Here is a 22,524-nt window from a genome sequence, read left to right as displayed (position 1 = left end):
ATTCCTACTTTCATGTATCCGCTCCTCAGTCCCACAGTGTAGGACAGGAGCATTTTCAATTTACCATGCTCTACTTTAGCCTTACCACTGTCCCTCTTGTGTTCATCAATGTGATGTGGTTATTCACAGGACATATTTTGAGATTGGGCAGTCCAGTCATCCCCAACCTCGACGACTGTCTGTTGAAGGTGTGCCTGCCTCAGTCAGTCATAGACTACCTGCAGAGGACTGTGAACCTCCTGACTTAATTGGGTTTCCTTGTCAGTATGTCAGGTCACACCTGACACCTTTACAGAGTCTTCCTTTCATCAAAGCCATTCTGGATCTGTTGCTCTTTTGAGCCTTCATTTAACTACGGTGAGTCAAGTACCTGATCCCAATGTTTCAGCCTCTGTCCTGGGCCTTAGTGAGAATGGATCTTAGGCTTCCAGGTCTCTTAGTGGAATTTGAAGTCTCAGAGGGTCTAGCACCAGGAAGCCTCTTCAAACCCATCCAGGTTTCTAAGGAAAGTTCAAAAGATGTGCATTAGTAGCTTCTCAGCCTCAATTAAAACAGCAGACCCCTCGCCCGCCTCTCCTGGAGCTACCTGTGGTAACAGATGTGCCATAACTGAGATGGAGAGGTACTTTTGGAGGTAGAGGACTTTTCTACCTAACAGAGACCCTTCTCCACATCTACCTGTTGGAGTTGCGTGCCATTTCTTTGATGCTGAAAGCATTCCTACTGTCCATCAAAAGGAGACCTGTTCAGGTCCTTATGGACAGTGCCTACACCATATTTTACTGCAACAAACAGGGCAGGGTGGGGACCTGGGCCCTGTACCAAGAGGCTCTTTGTCTCTAGAGCTGGCTGATGATCAGTGCATTTCTTTAGGTTAGAGCTACCTATCTGGATCTTTGAACGATAGGGCAGACTGAGCTGACAGTGCCTGGCAGTTCACAAATAGTTTTGCTTCCAGAGGTGGAAAGGGCATCTTCAGCAATGGGGAGTAACCTGGCTAGATCATTTCAGAATCACACAGTGTTTAAACATTTGCACAGTGGAGTTCACAAGAATGAGATCTCCTAAAGACATGTTCTGACTGGAGTGGAGCACAGAGCTCATGTGACTCTCCTGCCCCAGGTTGTGAAGATCAAGAATGAGAAGGCCCAAACCATCATAGGGGCTGCAGATTGGGCCAGGAGAGTGTGGTACGTAGAAATTCTGGGCCTGAGAAGCTGTTCTCCGATTAGTTCCTGCTTTGTGATGCTCTTCTGCCACAGCAAAGAAAGGCAAGGTCATGCGCACAAACCTGCAAAATCTGCACCTTGATGCCTAGAGAATGAATCTTCCTCTTGAAATTGTGAATGTCATCCCAGCTGTCAGGCATCACACTACAAAGTCTGTCTGACTATGACTGGCACTGGGGCAAGTTTGTGGCCTGGTGTATCACCCGTAATATGGGCCAGTTACAAGCCAAACTTTTGGATGGTTTGCTGTTTGTTTTATCTTTTGCCCAGCAAGGCTTACATTGAGCAAAATTCAAGGGTACTTGATAGCTCTTTCAACCTGTTTGTGTTTGCCAGACCGGCCATATATGTTCCAATCACCTGCTGTGATGAGATTTATAAAAGCTATAACACTGTTTCCCCTAACCCTCTGTGATGCCACAGTGGGATTAAAATGTGGCTTCACTTTCCTCATATGCACTCCTTTGGAACTGATACACAGCCCTCTTCTACATATCCTTAATCTGAAGACTGTATTTCTGGTGACAATAACCTCAGGTTGCTGCATGAATGAACTCCAAGCTCTTCAAGCCACCTCACACCACCTTTTTACCTCAGATAAATTTATGTTGAGAACCAAGGAGACCTTTTTGCCTAAGATCCAGACTTCTTTTCACATTGAGCAATGCATTATGACATCATAGGCTGCACCCCAACAGAGTCTTGAAATTTTACACTGATTACCTTAAAGTCCATCAGGTGGATAATCACATTTTTGTGGAGTACTCTGAGGCAAGCAAAGGGGACGCTGTGTAGAGAAAGACTTTGTCAAAGTGAATAGCCCTCTGCATTAAGATCTGCTACTCATTGGTCAAGGAGAAACCTCCAGAAGGACTGAGAACCCATTCCACAAGGGCTAAGGCTGCCCCCACTGCATTGGCATGTGAGGTGCCAGTTCTTGATTTCTTTCAGTGTGTGAGGTTGTCATCGGTGCACACATTAAAGAAACACCACTGGAATGTCAGCTTGGTCCCACGGGAAGGGCATTTCACCCATTCAGGTCAGCAGGACTTTTTGACCTAACCCCAATCCACAGTCCCGCCGGCTTGGGGGTCCTGCTTCAATATCAGTTATAAAGGTGAAAAATCTGCAGTTAGAAGTATCCATCAGAAGATCAAGTTACTTACCTTTGTTAGCTCTGTTTCTGGTGGATGGTCTATCTAACAACAGATTGCTCCCTGCCCTCCGAATACCTCATTATGTTGAATGGTTCCCTTTTTCCTTAAAAAATAATCTCAATCAAGAGATCTGCATACTGCTACCTCTGATTATGGCTGGACTCTGTTTCAGAGGACATGGACAGAGTCAAGAAATTGACATCAGCGTGTGGAGTTGGTGTCTATATGCTGCTCTCTTCACTGCAGAGTGGAACCCATGCCACCACCTATTGATGCTCAAGCAATGCTGTTTTAAATCTTCAGGAGCCAGTCAGGTACCTTGATATTCTAAAGGAGAGGAGTCTGTGGTTAGATATGCACCAGAAAGAATGTTTCATAGCATAAGTGACTTGTTTGTTTAGGTGATCGATCAGTTGGTCTGTTGCTATTCCTTCTAGGACTTTCCAAAGCCAAGGCAGGTTTGAGACTGGTCTAACATTAGGTGTGTTTGAGGGATCAAGGTATCTGTTTTATTAATATTGTTATGATTTAATTGCCTTTCAGTTAATAAGAAAAAGTTTATTGAGAGAAAAATGCATTTATTATCTCACCCCACAACTCCTACAAAAGTAGAAAGCTGTCATTTATGATTCTTGCTGGGAATTGATCTCTGAAATAATTTGTTGATTTAAGAGTTTTCACTATTCTGGTCACTAATAGAGAAAGATTTTCACATTTGAGAGAACTTAGAATCAAAATGAGTTCTTATTCTGAATATTGGTCCTTTAACATGTGGTTTAAAGCTTTCACATACATTTTTGATATCTTTAGTTTCTTTTGTTCTAGGTGATGAGATCTTTATGTGTGATGAGATGTTTATGTGTGAAAGAGTGACACCATACCTTGTGGGAACAGAAAAACAGAGTTTTGAAGTATTTTGAGATTGCTGCAAAAAAGAGTGATTTGTAATTTGTTTTAAGTTTTGTAAGAGCTTTGGCAGAGTTTGTTTTTCTCCACTCTGCTTCAAATTTCCTTAATGTAATTTTCTCAGTGGGAATGCCCTGTGGGAACCAAAGTTGGTTTGGAATAGAACATAATTTTCTCAACGCAATAGGTACCACTTGATCTCTCTTGTTTTCGACTGGGTTCTCATAACCCAAGGTTACTCTTTCGAGGTCTCTTGTTGGATCCAGATGGTTTAGAATCAGGACAATGGTTTTCATAGTTGCTGTGGAAATTATTGTTTTTCAATCACAGGTTAGTCTTTTTTTATTGCTGATCGTCTTGTGATAAATAGAGAGCTGTGTTTACTGTCAAACATAACTGGGAAATGATCAGACCAGTTGATGTGGATGGGTCCGGCATTTTTAGTTGTCGAGGTCATCAAAAATCAGGCCAAGTATTTTGCCTTTGTTACTGTGCTGTTGTAAATTGTGAGTACTTGCTAATCTTTTAATTGCAATTGTGAAAGTGGAATTGAAGTTTCCTTAATCTAAATTAAGGTCTCCTGGCAACATGTTGTTCGCTACAATCATGCAACTCTCTGTAAAGTAGTCTGGGGGTTGTTTGATAAATTACAAATTCATCTACACATTCTTTTAAAGTAAATAACTACATCAAGCTTTGTAACTCTGTGCTGTGTCCTGGAAATAAACTAGGTTAATAATTCACTCTTAGTGCCACTAAAAAGGTAATTAACAGTCAATAATATTGTGTGCATTCTATCTTGGAAATTCAAATGTAACTCGTAAGAGCTATGGTTGTCTTAAGCATGATCACGCATACATATTGTGTGCATCATGTTTGACACTTGAATCCTTTACATGACAGGAAAAGGAATTTCCGACAAGCTGGGCCCCTGAAATTGACATCAATGTGGCTCACTGTCTAGTCCCTGCTTTGTATCTGCCAGGGAATGTCGGTGTCAGTGGAGCTTGTGGGAGATCTTCGAGCCCCCAACGTTGTGGTGTTGCAAAGCAGCATTCCCACAAGGGAATAGAGAGTGCTGCTGTACTCACTGAGCATGGCAAAAGCAATTTGACTGAAGCCAAGGCTGGAAGAGGAGAGAAGAAGGAGCTGCAGCAGTGAAACTGACGCTGCTCCAAGAAGAGCAGCGCATGTCAGCTCTGTGCACCAAGGTCGTACTGCTGGGAAAATGTCCAGAGAGATATTGCTAGGAGCCATGGGACCCTGCTGGACATTTCTAAAATTAAGAGACCCTTTTTACCTTCCAAAGTTCCTTTAGCGATTGCATGCTATAATGAATTAGGATCATGGGTGTGCATCTCCTATTCCCATTACTCCTACAGTCTTGCTGTGCTTGTGCACCTGCTATCCCCCTGTAAGATTGACTGTTGTTATTCGTAGATCCCACTTACTTATTCACGGACACTAAACTCTCTGGGTCAAGTTCTTCTCATACATTGACCCCCTTTACATGCTTACTTGCCTTTTTATGAGGGTTTTTAAGGATTAAATCAAGCTCTATGTGCAGGTAGGGATGGCAGGTGACAGCAGCTTGAAAATTTATAAGGGTGAATGTTTGCATTGGTCAGCATTCCGTCCATCATCTGTTCTTTTTGCTTTTCTTGCCCTGAGTGGGAAAGGTATGCCCAGACGTAGGTCCCGTGCTTATTGTGTCACTGGATTCAAGCTAGCCTAGCTGTTGAGGGGTGATACCCCGAAACCGGTAGCAGGATGCTCATTTACGGGACAGGGAGGACATGGCCTGGCAGTTCTGGATGGACTGTTCCTTTGGTGAGCAGGGTTAAGACTGATTTATATATGGCTGGATCCAAACTGGTGTGTCGTGGTGAGCAACAAAAATGATGGATTAAACCCAGATCTTTGTGACCGGCGGTGAATGTGTGCATTGTTGAGCATTCCATCCATCATCTGTTCTGTCTGCTTTTGTTGTATTCTGGCCATCATTTTTTTGTTGTATAAACCAATTTTACCATGTTTAAAGGCGAGATCACATGCACTTTATCACTGGTTACCAATGGAAAACTGCATGGAGTCCTAATGCTATCAAAAACTACATTCAGAATAGAGGAGGATAGAAGGCAAAAAGTTTGAAGAAAAGTTCTTAAGAAGGTAACGTTCATCAGTGCAAGGCATCCAGCGGAGTCCGAGAAAGAGACATCATCATCGAGAAAACAATGGACGGGTTCAAGGTGACAATTTACGCCTCTGGATTTTGTCACTTTTTATGAGTTGAAAAACTCTGGTGGAATGAAGCTGCAGCCTGTAGCTGACAAGGGCACCATGAGACTGGATACTTTTGTGGAGAGGTCCTACTGAACAGGATTTGCTACTGCGGAGAAGAGCGTAACTAGAGCAGCTGCAGGTCAGCCTGACTGGCGATGCACCTTGAACAGATCGGCAGGCAGTCAGGTCTTGTCCTTCTTCCAGGTCACATGTCCCTGTAGCTCAAATAGAGGGCCACCTAACTAGCCCTTCTGGTACTTCTGGATTCGAGTAACAAGGCAGGCCTTAAGCAATTGGGCAGTCCTCAGAGGGTACAAATCAAAGCTCAAGCAGCACGGCAGTCCACTGGTAGCAGCAGAGCAGTCTTCTGAGGTACATGCAAGGCCTTCTTGGGGTCCAAGGCAGTCCTTCTGATGTGTTCTGCAGGTCCAGGAGTGTACTGAAGAGTTGGTTTGAGTGTCCAATATTTATACCTGGTCCAGCCATGAAAGTGGGGGAAAGTTCTAGGCTACCACCACATCTGGTCATGGAAATGTCCTTCCTTCTCCTGCCCAGACCCTACGTGGTCAAAGGTGACAGAAGGTTGGTGTCATGTTATTTTCTAAGTGTGTGGATATAACACTTTCAAATCTAAGTGGGGCCGAAAACAACTCCATCCCGCCTATCCTAACACAATGGCCTATCCTGCCAATAGCTAATCTCCTTTTGTCTCCCTGTCTGGAAGGAATACAGAAAGGCCAGCTGCGAAGCTATTCAAAGTCATGTGGCCCAGGACACAGACTGCAGGCACTAAATGGCTAGGAGAAGCAAATGCCAACTTTCTAAAAGTGACATTTTCTAAATTGCGACTTAAAATCTGACTTTGCCATTAAAGAGGATTTAAAATTAGAAGAGACCAAACATGACAATTCTACCTCTTCCAAATCAACAGTTAGCACTTATTTAAGGTAACAAGGTAGCCCAGTGTCATCCTTTGGGAGAGGTAATCCATACAGTAGTGAAAAACGAATTTAGGAATTTTCACTGTAAAACTTAAAAATAAGTCCTACTTTTTAAATGCAGTTCACTCTATCCTGTGGGCTGTTTACATTCTACCTCAGGGGTGCCTATATGTATTAAAAAGAAAGGTTTAGGCCTGGTCAAAGTGTAATTTTAATGAAAATGGGGATAGAATGCACTCCAAATGCCAACATGAAATAATCGAACTTCACTTTTTCATTTATATACACACATCAACAAAATTTTAGGTGTACAGCACTGGTACATGCACTTCCCAAAACACACATGTGAAATAATTGTTGATAGCTGGTAGCCAAGTGGACAACCAGACCCAGGGCGCACACCCTTCAAGCCTCTGGCTTCCAAAATTTGAACTAAACCAACACTGTTGAAACAATTGATTGAAACAAAGCACATCACAACAAAACACAGCAGTGCACACTGTAGTATGAGAATGTTTTTGCCTCTGTGCCAAAATCTGTTTCTTGTATAAAAATCTTTATACTACAGTGGGAAGAAGCACTAATCTCTCTATGGTGCCTCAAAACATATGTATACATAACGCATTCAAAACGCCTCGGCCCGCCTCATCCTCGACATACCCCGCAGCAGCCACATCTCCGCACACCTGAGACACCTGCATTGGCTCCCTGTCAGCAAAAGGATCACCTTCCGACTTCTCACCCACGCACACAAAGCCCTCTACGACAAGGGACCGGAATACCTCAACAGACGCCTCAGCTTCTACGTCCCCACCCGCCTCCTCCGCTCCTCTGGCCTCGCACTCGCTGGTGTCCCTTGCATCCGCCGCTCCACGGCGGGTGGGAGATCTTTCTCCTTCCTGGCGGCCAAGACCTGGAACTCCCTCCCCACCAGCCTCAGGACCACCCAGGACCACTCCGCTTTCCGGAGACTCCTAAAGTCCTGGCTGTTCGAACAGCGATAACCCCCCCTTTTTCCCCTAGCGCCTTGAGACCCGCACGGGTGAGTAGCACGCTTTATAAATGTTAATGATTTGATTTGATTTGATTTACATGCAGCAGCATAGTTACAGTTCTTGAAGATGGAACTGCCACCTTAAGTCAACATTGAAAGACTATAATAATATTGAAATCTTTCAGAGCTATTAAGGGAAGAAATGAGAAGTGACTTTAAATATTTTATTTAAAAAAACAAAAAACAATTTAACACCATAGGAGCATTACAAACAATAATTACGTTAACAGACTACAAAAACAACTGTAAAAAAAAAGAATTGACCTACTTTTTACACTTTTTGTTTGCATTACTACACAGTAACACCTCCCTTTTCGCTTCACTTGCCTACTGGAATTTGATTTACATCGATCTTCTTTTCCTTTGTTTCAGCCACCTTTTCCTGCCAAGCAATAGCTTCTTTAATAGTCATTCTTTGGCAGCCTAGGTGGCAAAAGAGTCTGTTCAAATAAAATAGCATTTCACAAAAGAGTTTAGCTGAGAAATTAGAAACAACCATTGTGTTACATCCAGCACAGGAACTAGTATTGTAGATATAGTCATTCTGATAAGACAGCTAAGACAAACGTAGATTGTGCAGCCAAACTACACAGTTCTTGAGCTACCCATACACTCTTACAATTGGTAGACACAACCTCTTCCCAGGTACTTACTGCTCAAGCACATAACAGCCCTCCTTATTTAAATAAAGGACTTATTTACAGTTTAAGTATGCAGATCATCTTGTCAATAAAAAACAAGTAGAGCTGCAGAGAACAAGCTACTCCATCGGCACAAATGTCACTGTAGACAATGAGAACAACATCTGTTGTGCAGTTACATTTTGTACCTGATTTTCCACACAGTTATTGTTCCAGCTTTCTGCTAAATTAAACCATTTTGTCCCTCCTCCATAGGTTTGTGTGACATGGTAAGCAAAAGTAACCAAAAAATGAAAGTTACATATTGATCAACAATTATTATCAATGATACATCACTAGGTTCTTCAAAGACTTCTACACTTTTCACCCACAATCACTTATTTATATGTACTGTACCACTAATGTCATACTCCTTTCTCTTTAAAAAATTCTGCACCCTCAAACATTGTATTTTTATCTACAATTAAATTATAACATGCCTTTAAATACGGTTTCATAACAATTCCTCTTTACACACTTTTCCTAAAAGTTAATACAGTCAGTGTTTTGCTCTAGAAATAGCAATAGCTCCACTCAAACATCTCTTAGGGGTAAAATATATGTAAGTAATGTTCATAAAATGCCCAGTCCTTGTATTAACATTCTTTGTTGTATAATTTCAGAAACACTGCCTCTTTTACCTACAACTACATAGAGATTGAACATTTCATTTTTTGATGCAACATCTAGTACTTGGTGACGTCTCTCTACATTTTAAAGTCTACCTTTCGAACCTATATTAGGAAACATACACCTCAAGCTGAGCTTTTGACTCACTAAACATTGCATGAAGTATGTTTACCTGCAGTGGTGCACTTACTGATGCTTCAGTAATACAGTAATTTCATAAGGAAATGGCCCAGATTTATGAAAGGTGGTGCTGTACCCAGTGCAGCGCCACTTTTCTTGCATTCCTTAGCACCCCCCCTAACGCCACCATGTGTGCTCCCGTATTTAAAATTCGGCATACCATGTCAGGAGGACTAGCGTCATAATTTGTTATGCTAGTCAGGTGCTTTGCAGGACTAGCGTCAAAACTTTTGACGCTAACCCTGCAAAGCACCAAGAGGACCACTGAACACATTGGGAGCCCCTTTTTAACGTCTGCACTTAGCAGGTGTTAAAAAATGCCAATGAAAATGACTCAAAGGAATCTCAGACAGGGATTTCTTTGTGCCAATTTTACGGCCCCCCTAGCGCTGGAACGTCCCCTTGCATACATTATGTCTGGCGCAGGCATAATGTGGCACAAGGGGTTACAAAGTGGAGCAATGCATGCACTGCACCTTTCTGTAAATTTGGCACTGCATTTTGCCCTTCCAACGCCACATTAGCGTAAAAAAGGGACCCTAATGTGGCTGTGGAATAGCGCTAAGCCACCATAAATCTGAGCTTATATTTTTAATTACCTGACCTTAGAGCAGTTACTTATATGCACCTGAAGACATCAGTCTGTTTCAGTTCCAAATTCAGTCCCTTCTTTTTAGCAGAACTCCAGCAGACTTCCTTCGCCTCCAAATCACAAACATCTATTTTCGGTTCTACACCCAATCACATCATAGCATTTCTTTAAACATGCAATTAAAATGGTAACTAATGATTGAGTATTGGTCCTTTTTTCTACTTCTCCCCATTACATTCTCATGAGATACTTGGGGGATAGTAAATTACCTTGTGCCAGGCTCAGTAATTTTCCCTCAGGTCCTGCAAGATCGCACATGTCCATGCAGCAAGCTTACTCTCTGAAACTTGTGAGCTACTCTTCCAAGAGTCTTGCAGGATTGTAGCATGTGAGATGGAGTATCCTCTCCACTGAGACCCATCTCCTACATGGCAGGTATGTGCAGTTATAGTATCTGGGGAGAGATTGGCCTCTCCACACAGACCTTTGTCTCAGATGACAGGTATACATAGTAGTTTGTGTAAAGGGGCAGGCCTCTCCAATGAGACTTGTTGCTTAACTGATGGGTGTGCATAGTAGGATGCCTGGAGGGACTGGCTACACCACTAAGAATTCCCTTTTGATTACAAGTATTCATACTAGAGTTCAGGGAGCAACTGACTCCTCCACTGACACTTCCCTCTTGGATTACAAGTATGCATATTAGGGTATGGGCAGAGATTGGCCTCTTCATTTAGATTTCTCTCTTAGATCACAGGACTGTGTAGTAGAGTGTAGGGAGGGTCTGCCCCTCTACAGTCAAACCTTTGTCTTGTATGACAGGTGTGCATACTGCAGAATGTGGAGGCACTGAATATTACAGGGACCTCTCATGGATGGCAGATGTGTGTAGTACTGTATAGAAAGTAACTGGCCTCTCCGCTGAGACCCCTCTCTTGGACGATGGATGGCATAGTAGGGTTTGAGGAGAGATGGGCTTCTTCCCACAGACCTTTCTCTTACATGAGAGGTGTGCGTAGTAAGGAGCCTGCTTACACTGTCCTGTCGTTTCCCACCTCTTTCTCAGTTAATAGGAGTGCATAGGAAGGTATGTACACGGACTGCCCTCTCCTTCCAGACCTCACTCTCAGATGATGGGTTAGCATAGTAGAGTATATGGGAAGAGACAGTCCTTGCCACTAAGTCCTCTCTCTTAGGTAGCAGGTGTACATATAACAGTGTGCATATGAAGTGGCCTCTCCTGTGAGACCGCTCTTTCAGATGACTGGCTACCTTCACAGAGTTACGTGCGGCAAAGGTGCGGCACCGATCCCTTGACGAATGTGTGACTACAGGGAGGTGTTCCCACCGAACTCCAGGTTGGAAGGTAAATAATGAACACTCAGTAATCCGGAGTGTGTGTACTAGTAGGGGACAATTGAACCCAAGCTCATCTGTTGATCAAAATTTGGTTGACGACAGATTGGGAACTTAATTTCGGGGGGATCAATGGTCCTGATGAAGGCGGAGCGACCCAGATGGGCAATGGAAATGTCCTACACGTGTTGACCCTACAACAGATATTTGGGGTGAATGAGTGATTACATCCCATTATCACCACCAATTTTCCAATCTTTTTTAATCCTATCCGGTGAATCCCAGAATAAAGATTAGTAATGGGTTCACATGAGATAGTTTTAGTAATCTTGAGTGGTGTTCTATATGTTTGATCCCCGTTTGTCTTTTTGTGTTTTTTGCTCCCCTTCCCTTTTTCTCTATTCCTGATGTTGGTCAGCTTGTGATCGTGTTAGTATAGCACCATGATTAAGTATGCCACTATCAGTGGGTGCGGGCAGTTTTTCTAATAAACATGTTGTGTCTTTAGTTGGTGGAGCCCACTCTGTCCACTTCGATTTCTTGTCCTATGTGTGTTGCTGGTCTAATGATTGGGAGGGTGGACAAGGAATTTTCCCTCCCACCCCTTTATTAAGTGTGTTGAAGTTGTCTACCACCTCCAGACAATGCTGATCCTCCTAACATCCTTAAGGATCACTATTGTTGTGCTGAAGTCACACTTAACTTCTTCACATACACTCCTTTTCACTGTAGCTGGTCAGCCATGGCACCTTTCCCACGGAGAACAGAGTTCAGGATGATTGGGACATGAGCCTGATGTTTAGGCCTCTGCCTTGGATTTTGGTGAAGATTACTCTGGGGCTAAAGGGACTGATGGTCTCCAACATCCTGCTGGTGAAGCATGCCAGGTGGCATATGCGGGCCCTTCAGTGGAATCTGAATCCCCAATGGGCCCAGCATCAAGGGGTTCTTCCCAGGTCCAAATTTTTGAGAAGTCTACAATTAACCTGCAGTGGTGGCTGCTGGACTGTGATTGAACCACTTGCAGACTCCATATGGCATTGAAACAGAGGGTGTGATGGAGTTGTGGGCCTTGTGCTAGGAGACCCTATCACCTGGATATGGTTGGAGCTCCAGGAGATTTCCATGGTGGTATCTCAGAATGTCAAGGCGGACGTACTTAGCTGTCACTGATCATGGATGGCATTTGCATCCAGAGGTGACTCTTCCGCAAATGTGGAGAACCTTAGCTCAATCTTTTCACCACCATCAAGAAGGGGAAATGTCAGCTTGTTTGTATATTGTTGTTTCAAAGGCTCTCTTGCTTGGAACGCACCTTTCCACCAATACCTCTCTTGCCCTGAGTTTTGAAGATATGGACTGACCAGGCCCAAGTTTTCTAGTGGTCACGGATTGGTCATGGAAAGGATGGCATCCTGAACTCCTGGGCATGAGCACCTGTCCTCCGATCACGCTGCATTTTTGGGAGAATCTCACATCACAGCAGCAGGGTAGGGTCCTAAATTCAACCATGCATACTCTACCTCCCTGTTTGGAGATTCAGTTGAGAGTATTTGATCTTCCTCTGGAAGTAGTTGATGTCATCTTGGCAGCCAGGCATCCTTCAACTGAGCCTGTCTGTGCTTGCTGCTAGGACCAGTTTGTGGCTTGGTGTACTACCAGTCACATTGATCCACTTAATGCTAAGTTGTTGAAAGTGCTTTCGTTTGAGATGTTCGTAGCTCAGCAAGCACATGCTTTGGGTTCCTTCAAAGGGTATCTGTCCAGTCTTTCAGCCTTTTTTTCAGTTGCTGGAAAGGCCCTCTTTGTTTCAGTCAACTATAGTGATGTGTTTTCTGAATGATTTACAATATGTTCCCCCATTTTCCATGTATTATGCTTCAATGGGATTTATATTCAGTTCTTACATTCTTTATGTGTTCCCTTCAAACCTCCATAGGGCAAGACAGTCATTCTTGATGCCATAACATCAGCACAGCAGGTGAGCTAGCTACAATCCCTCTCCATCAACCCTAGTTACACTTCTTTATACACAGACAAGCTGACTCCTTTCTTGTGCAAGTGGTGACTCTGTTTCATGAGTCCAGAACATCACCATTTTGATGTTCTTTGCTCCACCTAACCCCTCTAGGAAGTAGAGGCTCTATTGATCCAAAAGAGCTGTTAGTTTCTGTATTGACTGTACTTGAGAGCAGTGGATATATGATCATCTCTCTATTGAATTTGCTGGAGCAACGAAAGGCAAAGCAGTGCAGAAGAGGACCATTGTCACTGGACATTGCTCTGCATTAGGATCTGTTATGCTTTGCCAAAATATAGCTCCCAGAGGGCTCACTCTGACAGAGAAAAGGCTGCTACCAATGTGTTGTCATGCAGGGTGCCTGTTTACCAAGTGGCTACATGAGTGTCACTCCATACGTTCACGAAGCACTTCTGTCTGAATAGCCAGGTCTTTTGAGAGGGGTCACTTCACCCACTTCATCCCACAGAAACTTTTGGTATGAGTCAGTTCAAAGACCCACTACCTGGGAGGTACTTCTTTGATATCTGTTCAAAAGTTCAGAAATCTGGAGTTAGGAGTTTCTATCAGAAGAACAGGTAACTTACCTTCAGTAACATTCTTTCTTGTAGAGACTCTAACTGCAGATTCCTCACTGACCTTTCCATTCTCCCTGTTCTCTGCACTGGAATCTTTTTCATTTTAAAAGATCCCAAATAGAGATCTGAACACTGGTCACTACCAATATGGAGACTGGATTTTACATCTGAGGGTGTGGATAATCCAAAAAGTAAGTGAAGTCTGCGAGCATGGATGGGGCATATATAGTGCCCTGCACGTCACTAGCAGAGCAACATCAGCATGTTGCCACATGGAGCCACCTGTCAGAGCAAAGAAATACTACTTGAGATATTAAAAAGGTGAGTTATCTGTAGTTAGAGCCTGTACCACAATGAGCATTACCTAAGATAAGTAGCTTGTTCATCACTACCCTTAGCACCTTTAGAGTAGTGGCTCCGATTCTTCGTAGGAGAGGGAGGCTTTTACAGAATCTTATGGGGTACCCTTTATAGTAAAATCATTTGAAAGAAAAGTTGGCTGCTCAACTTTAACATGAGTGCAACATGTTGGAGACCATTGCTGGTTTGCTAGTGAACCGTTGCACAACAGATGCCCTGTACTATCTAAAGTGTCACAGTTCCACATTGATCTTGAAATATCCCTGACCAGCTGGTAAAGTTTGGACAAATGGGCTTAAGTAACATTTACTTTGATGTGAACATACATTTTTTGTATCATAGGAGCTGGTGGAAGTATTTCACGTCTAGAGAGCTTATAGGAAGTAAGACGGTTGATGTTCAACACCAAGACAATTGTTTGTGTAGTATATTAAATCTTATTTTTTTTCAGGGGCAAGGCATGTCTGCTCTCACTGTGACCACATCTAGAACACAAAGGGGGTCATTCCAACCCTGGCGGGCGGTGATAAAGCGGCGGCCAACCCGCCAACAGGCAGGCGGTCCAAAAAAAGGAATTCTGACCCTGGCGGGAACCGCCAACACAGCCCGCCACTTTAACACTCCGACCGCCACGGCGGGACAGACAAACAGCACGGCGGTCACCACCAACAGGCAGGCGGCAGACAATGTACCGCCCACCCTATCACAACTCACCAATCCGCCACCTTTTCCGGGGCGGGAGCCCCGCCGATAAAAACACGGCGGAAACAGACTACGAACGGGAAAACGCTCACCTATACACACTCCATGAGGAAGGAGGACAGCATGGAACCCGAATTAAACATCCTACCAGCTATTGTCTACCTGCTCATCTACCAGGAGTACGAACGCCGGCGCAGACGACAACGGTGAGTACTGCACCTACGACACAGGGGAGGGGGAAGGAGGAAAGCTTACGCGCACACACATGGGCCATACACCCACCTCCCCACCACAAATACCTAGACCCCAAAGCCGAGCAACAAGTCAGAGTGACACCCCCCAAACCCACCGGAATAATGCAAAGACACAATTAAAATGATCTATAAAATATATGTAGAAATAGCTCCATTAAAGGTATGGGAAATATGCCATATTAAAGATACAAAAATAAGGAATGAACATAGTCAACAATATATACATAGGCAATAAGTCCTGCACATTCCCTCAAAGTTCCATAGTCCGTGGGCCAATGTGCACAAACACATGGGCAAAGCCCACACAGGAGACCAGATACCATTGGAGAGAACACTGCTGGGGCATCAGATGATAAAACTACAGGCACCTCAGGGGGAAGGGAAGGGGGGGCACCTCAGCCACATGAGTCCTTGACGCCAGATTCACGAGGGGCCTCCATGCCCACTGTCCCATCCTGGGGAGTGCAAAGCCACAGTCTCACAAGTCTCTACAGTGGGTGGCTTGCCCACTGTCCCATCCTGGGGAGTGCAAAGCCACAGTCTCACAAGTCTCTACAGTGGGTGGCTTGCCCACTGTTCCATCCTGGGAAGTGCCAAGCCACAGTCCATCAGATGGATTACCGACTCCACTGTTAATGGAGGAGGCATGGTGCCCAGAGTGCTTCCTGAAGCCCTGGTCGACACAGAACCGGCACTGTCAATGGGCCAGGGGTGCATGAGATGAAGGGCCCAGCGGAGCGGTCCAGAGACGGTGGGACCCAGCGGAGCGGTGCTTCAGATGAAGGCCCCAGCGGAGCGGTACAGAGACGGCGGGACCCAGCGGAGCGGTGCTTGAGATGAAGGGCCCAGCGGAGCGGTGCTTGAGATGAAGGCCCCAGTGGAGCGGTGCAGGTACGGCGGGACCCAGCGGAGCGGTGCTTGAGATGAAGGCCCCAGCGGAGTGGGGCTTGAGATGAAGGGCCCAGCGGAGCGGGGCTTGAGATGAAGGCCCCAGTGGAGCGGTCCTTGAGATGAAGGCCCCAGCGGAGCGGGCCTTGAGATGAAGGGCCCAGCGGAGCGGTGCTTGAGATGAAGGCCCCAGCGGAGCGGTCCTTGTCCCGGTGGGCCCCTGTTCAGCGGATGTTGTCCCGGCGGGCCCCTGTTCAGCGGATGTTGTCCCAGCGTGCCCCTGTTCAGCGGATGTTGTCCCGGCGGGCCCCTGTTCAGCGGTTCTTGTCCCGGCGGGCCCCTGTTCAGCGGTGCTCCTCCCGGCGGGGCCCTGTTCAGTGGTGCTCCTCCCGGTGGGCCCCTGCTCAGCGGTGCTCCTCCGGGCGGGCCCCTGTTCAGCGGTGCTCCTCCCGGTGGGCCCCTGTTCAGCGGATGTTGTCCCGGCGGGCCCCTGTTCAGCGGTTCTTGTGCTGGCGGGCCCCTGTTCAGCGGTGCTCCTCCCGGCGGGGCCCTGTTCAGCGGTGCTCCTCCCGGCGGGGCCCTGTTCAGCGGTGCTCCTCCCGGCGGGGCCCTGTTCAGCGGTGCTCCTCCCGGCGGGGCCCTGTTCGGCGGTGCTTGTCCTCTGTGTGTAGGGAGCCAGACCTGGGCAAGACTTCCCACTCATTCTCCATCCGACCTTGCGGTCGCGGGGCCCTCCTGTGATGGAGTCCTGGGCCCGTGGGTGTCGTCCGTCACAACCGGAATGGGGCTGGTGGGGCCCTCCTGGGCAGCTTGCCTGCTGCCTGACTTCTCCGCCCTGCTGCCCTTGCCCTCCTTCGCTGAAGCTCTGTGGCCCTTGCCTCCCTTGGATGATGTGGCAGGTGACGGGGCAAGGCTACTGTCCTTGGTGGCAGCCATCTCACTCTTGTCACGCCGGGCCTTTTTTTTTTTTGGTCCTCTTCCCAGGGGGTGGGCTGGCTGTCCACTTGCTGCTGGCCGATGTTCCTGCCCTAGGAGCTGGTGGACTCCAATAGCCCTGCACTATGGTCACAGTAGATGCAGGACTGGTGGTGGCTGAGGTGCTTTTTTTACTCTTACCAGATGGAGGGGGTGGGTCAGTGATTGGAACGAGCTCAAGGTTGGAAAGGAAAACGACTTGGGAAGGACAGGGACGGGTAGGTGTAGTGGGTATGGGAGTGGAGGAAGAGGATGTGGTTGTAGGAGAGTCAAGTGTGCTGTCTTTGGGTGCAGGTGCTTGTGACGGAGGCTGTCGTGAGGTGGATGGCTGTTGGGTGGGTGGCTGCCTGCGTTTGTGTGCTTTGGAAGAGGGGGTGACAGACACACTGGGAGAGGACACAGGGGACGTGTAAATGGCAGTGGGGGTGGTGACTGCACGTGTGCGGACTGTAATGGAGGGTGTGCTGGTGATGGAAGTACTGGCTGATGGTGGTGTGCATGCAGGTGTGAGTGGAGACGTCACAGGGAGGGAGGAGGGAGATGAGGAGGTGGTAGTGACTGTTGGCATGTCTGCATCTGGATGTTGCTTGGGTGAATGCTTGTGGGATCTGTGGTGCTTATGTCTGGATGAGCTGCCCTTGGGTGTAGAGGTGTGTGCAGGCTGGTCTGATGGTGTGGATGGGATAGGCAGAGGAACAGGAGACTGGGAATGGGTGGAGGGAGTCAGAAGAGGGAGGCTGGAGACAGGGACAATGGCTGCCGTCAGTGCTGAGGCCAGAGCGTTGAACGATCGCTGATGGGCAGCCTGACCCGAATGAATGCCCTCCAGGTATGCATTGCTCCGATGCACCTCCCTTTCTACACCCTGGATGGCATTCAAAAGGGTAGACTGCCCAACAATGAGTGTCCTGAGGAGGTCAATGACCTCCTCACTGAGGGCAGCAGGGGTAACTGGGGCAGGGCCTGAGGTGCCTGGGGCGAAGGAGATGCCCGCCTTCCTGGGCGAGCGGGCACGGAGCGAAGGCTGAGGGGCTGCTGGGAGGGCGGGGCTGGTGCGCTGGGTGGCGGCTGTACCTGTTGTGGCGGTGGGCACGGATGTTGCCGCCACCGCTAGGGAGCTCCCTTCCGAGGAAGTGTCGGTGTCGCTGACGTCTCCACGGGTCCCCGTTGTGGAGCTCCACTCGCCCTCCGTCTCACTGGTGTACTCAGAGTCTGTTGTATGGCCCTCCGGGGCCATGTGAGATGCAGCTCCCTCGTGCGCCGATGCCACTTCTCCTCCGCCTGATGATGCTAATGCACACATGAACAGGAAGACAAAGAAAATGGGGGGGGGGGGAGAAATGAAGACAGGTTGAGTGCATGCATTGGCAACACCGTTGTCGGAGAGGACAGACACAGAAGCCCCCTGAACTAGGCCGCGCAATCGGGGTACACTACTCAGTTATTGTGACTAGGCCTACAGGTCTATGGACGACAAATGCACACATGGGTGAGGCCGGACCATGGATAGCTGTACTTGGCACCCTACAGAGGCGGGGGGTGGGGGCACAGGGCCGTGTCTAATGGAGGGGCCTAGCCTACAGAATGCGCCCTGGCCTGGAGATAGCAACAGCCCTCCTCCCCCACCCAGACACCTTCACTGCACGCAAAGATAGCAGAATGTGCTGATACTCACCCCCTTGTGTCTGCTGTGATGTCCTCACGCGCCCATCCAAATCGGGGTAGGCCACCGCCAGGATCCGGGACATCAGGGGGGTCAATTGGCAGCTGGCACCCCTCCTACGTTGGGAGGCCATCCCCAGCAGAGACTCGGCGGTCTTTCTGGTCCCGCGGCGGATGTCCTCCCACCTCTTTCGGCAGTGGGTGCCCCGTCTGTTGTGGACCCCCAGGGCCCGGACGTCCTTGGCGATGGCACGCCAAATGTCGATCTTCTGATGGGCGCTGACCTATGTGACATGTACAGGGTGGTAAAGGAAATCGCATCAGTTTTCTGCCTGGTCAATGTGAGTGGCCCCCCCCTCCCCAACTTTGCCATGTGGCACATGCTCTCATCTTTCGTGCGTTGCACTCCTCATTCGCCCCCCTCCCCACCATCTTACATACACCCCACTCAACACAGACATAGCCCATTCAACGTGCACCCTGTGTACTAACCTGTTGGTCTGGAGGACCGTAGAGTAGCGCATACTGGGGGAGGACCCCATCAACAAGTATCTCCAATTCTTCGGAAGTGAAGGCAGGGGCCCTTTCCCCAGTCGCAGCAGCCATTGTATCTCCCAGACCGAGGTCACAGCAGCACTTGCAGCATAGGTCCTCTCCTGTGGATGATCAGGTCTCGAGTGATTAATCAGATAGAAAATGGCGGTCACGCCCGCGGCGGTGCGTACCGCGGCGGTGCGTGCCACGACCGCCAGCGCACATTGTCATTGGCTCCTGAGACCCATAGGGTTCAATGTTAACCAATGCTGCTTTGCGCCGCGGTCTTCGACCGCCTACCGCCACGGTGTGCCACGCCAGCGCAGTGACCTTACATTCCACTGTCACACTTCACAGGTCAGGCAGCCGCCATTTCAAGGGCCCACATGGCATGATTTCTACTGCGTCACACAGGCCTAGGCCTTGCATTGCCACTCATACAAGCCTTTCAATGCATAGCGATTCGTGTACTGTGCAAGCTGTGTGAACGAACCTGTGGGTTGCTTGACTCTGTGCTCCATTTTGTCCTTCCTAGGCACCGTCCGCTGGGACTTGCGAGGAGAAGGATGAATCCTCCCGTGTACCGACCGCTGGTGGACCTGTCGACAATGGAAGAACGACATATCATACTTACATACCGGCTTGACAGAGCAACTATACATGAACTATGTGCCCAGCTGGAGCCAGACCTGATGTCCCCCATCCGCCAACCCACAGGGATTCCCCCTCTGGTGCAGGTTCTGTCAGTACTCCATTTTTTGGCAAGTGGGTCTTTTCAGACAACAGTGGCCATATCATCTGGGATGTCTCAGCCTATGTTTTCTAAGGTTTTGTCCAGAGTGTTGTCTGCCCTGATAAAATACATGCGGAGCTACATTGTTTTCCCTGAGGTGGGCGAATTGGCTACAGTGAAGGGTGATTTCTATGCCCTTGGACACATCCCCAACATCATTGGTGCCATTGATGGGACCCATGTGGCTTTGGTTCCCCCCAAAGAAAGTGAGCAGGTGTACAGAAACAGAAAAAGTTATCATTCGATGAATGTCCAGGTGGTCTGTTTGGCTGACCAGTACATCTCCCATGTAAATGCCAAGTTCCCTGGGTCAGTGCATGACGCGTATGTCATGCGAAATAGCAGCATCCCTTATGTGATGGAACAGCTACAGAGACACCGCGTGTGGCTAATTGGTGACTCTGGTTACCCCAACCTGTCGTGGCTACTGACCCCAGTGAGGAATCCCCGGACCAGGGCAGAGGAACGGTACAATGAGGCCCATGGGCGCACTAGGAGGATCATAGAAAGGACCTTCGGGGTCCTGAAGGACAGGTTTAGGTGCCTGCATATGACAGGGGGATCCCTAATGTACTCACCAAAGAAGGTGTGCCAGATCATCGTGGCCTGCTGTATGCTTCACAATCTTGCTTTGCGACGCCAGGTGCCTTTTCTGCAGGAGGATGGTCCAGATGGTGGTGTTGTAGCAGCTGTGGAGCCTGTGGAGAGTGAAGAGGAGGAAGACGACGGGGACGACACGGACAACAGGGATACAGTCATACAACAATATTTTCAGTAGCACACAGGTAAGAATCAGCCACGCCATTTTACATTTACTTAAGGCCTCATGGGTCTCCACTGTCTGTGTTTCCCCCCAGTTCCTGTTAACTGATTTGTGACTTTCCCTTCCCTTTTCAGAGCTGTATGACCCACTGCCTGACTTCAGCTTTGTTTGCCCATGGACTAAAGCTTATTGAAATTGGTATGTTGTCATCACAAAGTAACTGGACATTATTGCACCGTTATGTGTAATACATTTGTTAAGAATACAAGCAGACTCCTGTTATTTTAAGTGCAATAAGTGATTTATTTTAAGTGCTACATATAGGTTCATGATTGTACAACGGTGATGGGTGGGGGTGGAGTAATGTCCATGGCAGAGCCCAGTTCTCAGTCGCACAGGTGCATTGTCCATATGCCTGGGGAAGGATGGAGCAGGGGCAGTTCAAGGTTGGACTGGGTGACAATGTGGGACAGTGGGATGACATCAGGGGGTATCTTTGGCTGGCGGGGGTCTTGCAATCCTACTCTGTCTTCTTGTGAGATCTCAGGTTCCGCTTGCGGGGTGGTTCTTCTTCTGCAGGAGGTGGGGTTCTGGTGGCCTGTCGTTGTGTGGGGGCCTCCTGTCCACTAGCGCCGGCGGAGGTGGTAGGCTGTTCCTGGCCTGGGCTAGTGACAGGGGCCCTTTGGGGTGCCACATGGTCCCGCAATGTGGTGACGATCTGGGTAAGGGCCACAACGATGGTCCCCATTGCGGAACCGATGTTCCTCAGTTCCTCCCTGAACCCCATGTACCGTTCCTCCTGCAGTTCCTGGATCTCCTGGAACCGGGCCAGTACCGTCGCCATCGTCTCCTGGGAGCGGTGGTATGCTCCCATGATGGAGGAGAGGGCCTCTTGGAGAGTCGGTTCCCCGGGCCTGTGCCCCCCCTGTCGCACAGCAGCCCTCCCAGTTCCCCTGTGTTCCTGGGCCTCTGTCCCCTGGACGGTGTGCCCACTACCACTGCCCCCAGGTCCCTGTTGTTGTTGCGGTGGTGGGTCAACCTGGGTGCCCTGTAGTGGTGGACACACCGCTGATTACAGAGGCATGGGCCCGCTGGGTGGGAGCTGTGCTGGTGTTCCCAGAGGGGGTTGGGTCTGGTGTAGCCTGTGCCTGTCTGTGGGGAACCGACTGTCCAGAGGTCCCCGATGGGCCGGGCTGGTCATCTGGCTCCAGGGAGACAGAGCTGCTGTCAATGCTGGGGGCCTCTTCTGGGGGTGGGATGGACATCTCTGGACCCTCCGTGGCGGTGTGGTGGCGTTCGGGTCCTGCAGGGGTATAAAGGTATGATTATTGCTTCTGTGTGTGGCATTTCGTGTGATGGGTGGGTGTCCGTGTACCCAAGTGCAGGCATTTCCTTGTGGGGGCTTTTTTGAGGGTGGCTTGTGGGGGTGATGTGTGTGTGCAGTGGGCATGCTTTGGTGATGGGTGTCCATGCTTTGTGGTCGCATGCAGGGCTTGGTGTTGGGATGGGTGGGTTGTGATGGTGAGGCATTTGCAAGGAGTTGGTGTGATGGGGGTGGGGGTGAGGGTGGGGGTATGATTTGGCATGCAGGTGGGGTGGGGGTGGGAAGCAGTAGTGAAGATTTGACTTACCAGAGTCCATTCCTCCAGATACTCCTGCGAGGCCCTCAGGATGCAGGATGTGCAAGACTTCCTCCTCCCATGCGGTAAATTCGGGGGGAGTCGGTGGGGGTCCGCCGCCAGTCTTCTGCACCGCAATGTTGTGCCTTGATACCATGGAACGCACCTTCCCCCGTAGGTCGTTCCATCTCTTCCTGATGTCCTCCCGATTGCGTGGATGCTGTCCCACCGCGTTAACCCTGTCCACTATCCTTTGCCATAGCTCCATCTTCCTGGCAATTGTGGTGTGCTGCACCTGTGCCCCGAAGAGCTGGGGCTCTACACAGACTATTTCCTCCACCATGACCCTGAGTTCGGCGTCACTGAAC

The sequence above is a fragment of the Pleurodeles waltl genome, chromosome 2_1 (genome assembly GCF_031143425.1).
Source record: "Pleurodeles waltl isolate 20211129_DDA chromosome 2_1, aPleWal1.hap1.20221129, whole genome shotgun sequence".
In the NCBI taxonomy this organism is placed as follows: domain Eukaryota; kingdom Metazoa; phylum Chordata; class Amphibia; order Caudata; family Salamandridae; genus Pleurodeles; species Pleurodeles waltl.
Note: the sequence above shows the minus strand (reverse complement) of the source record.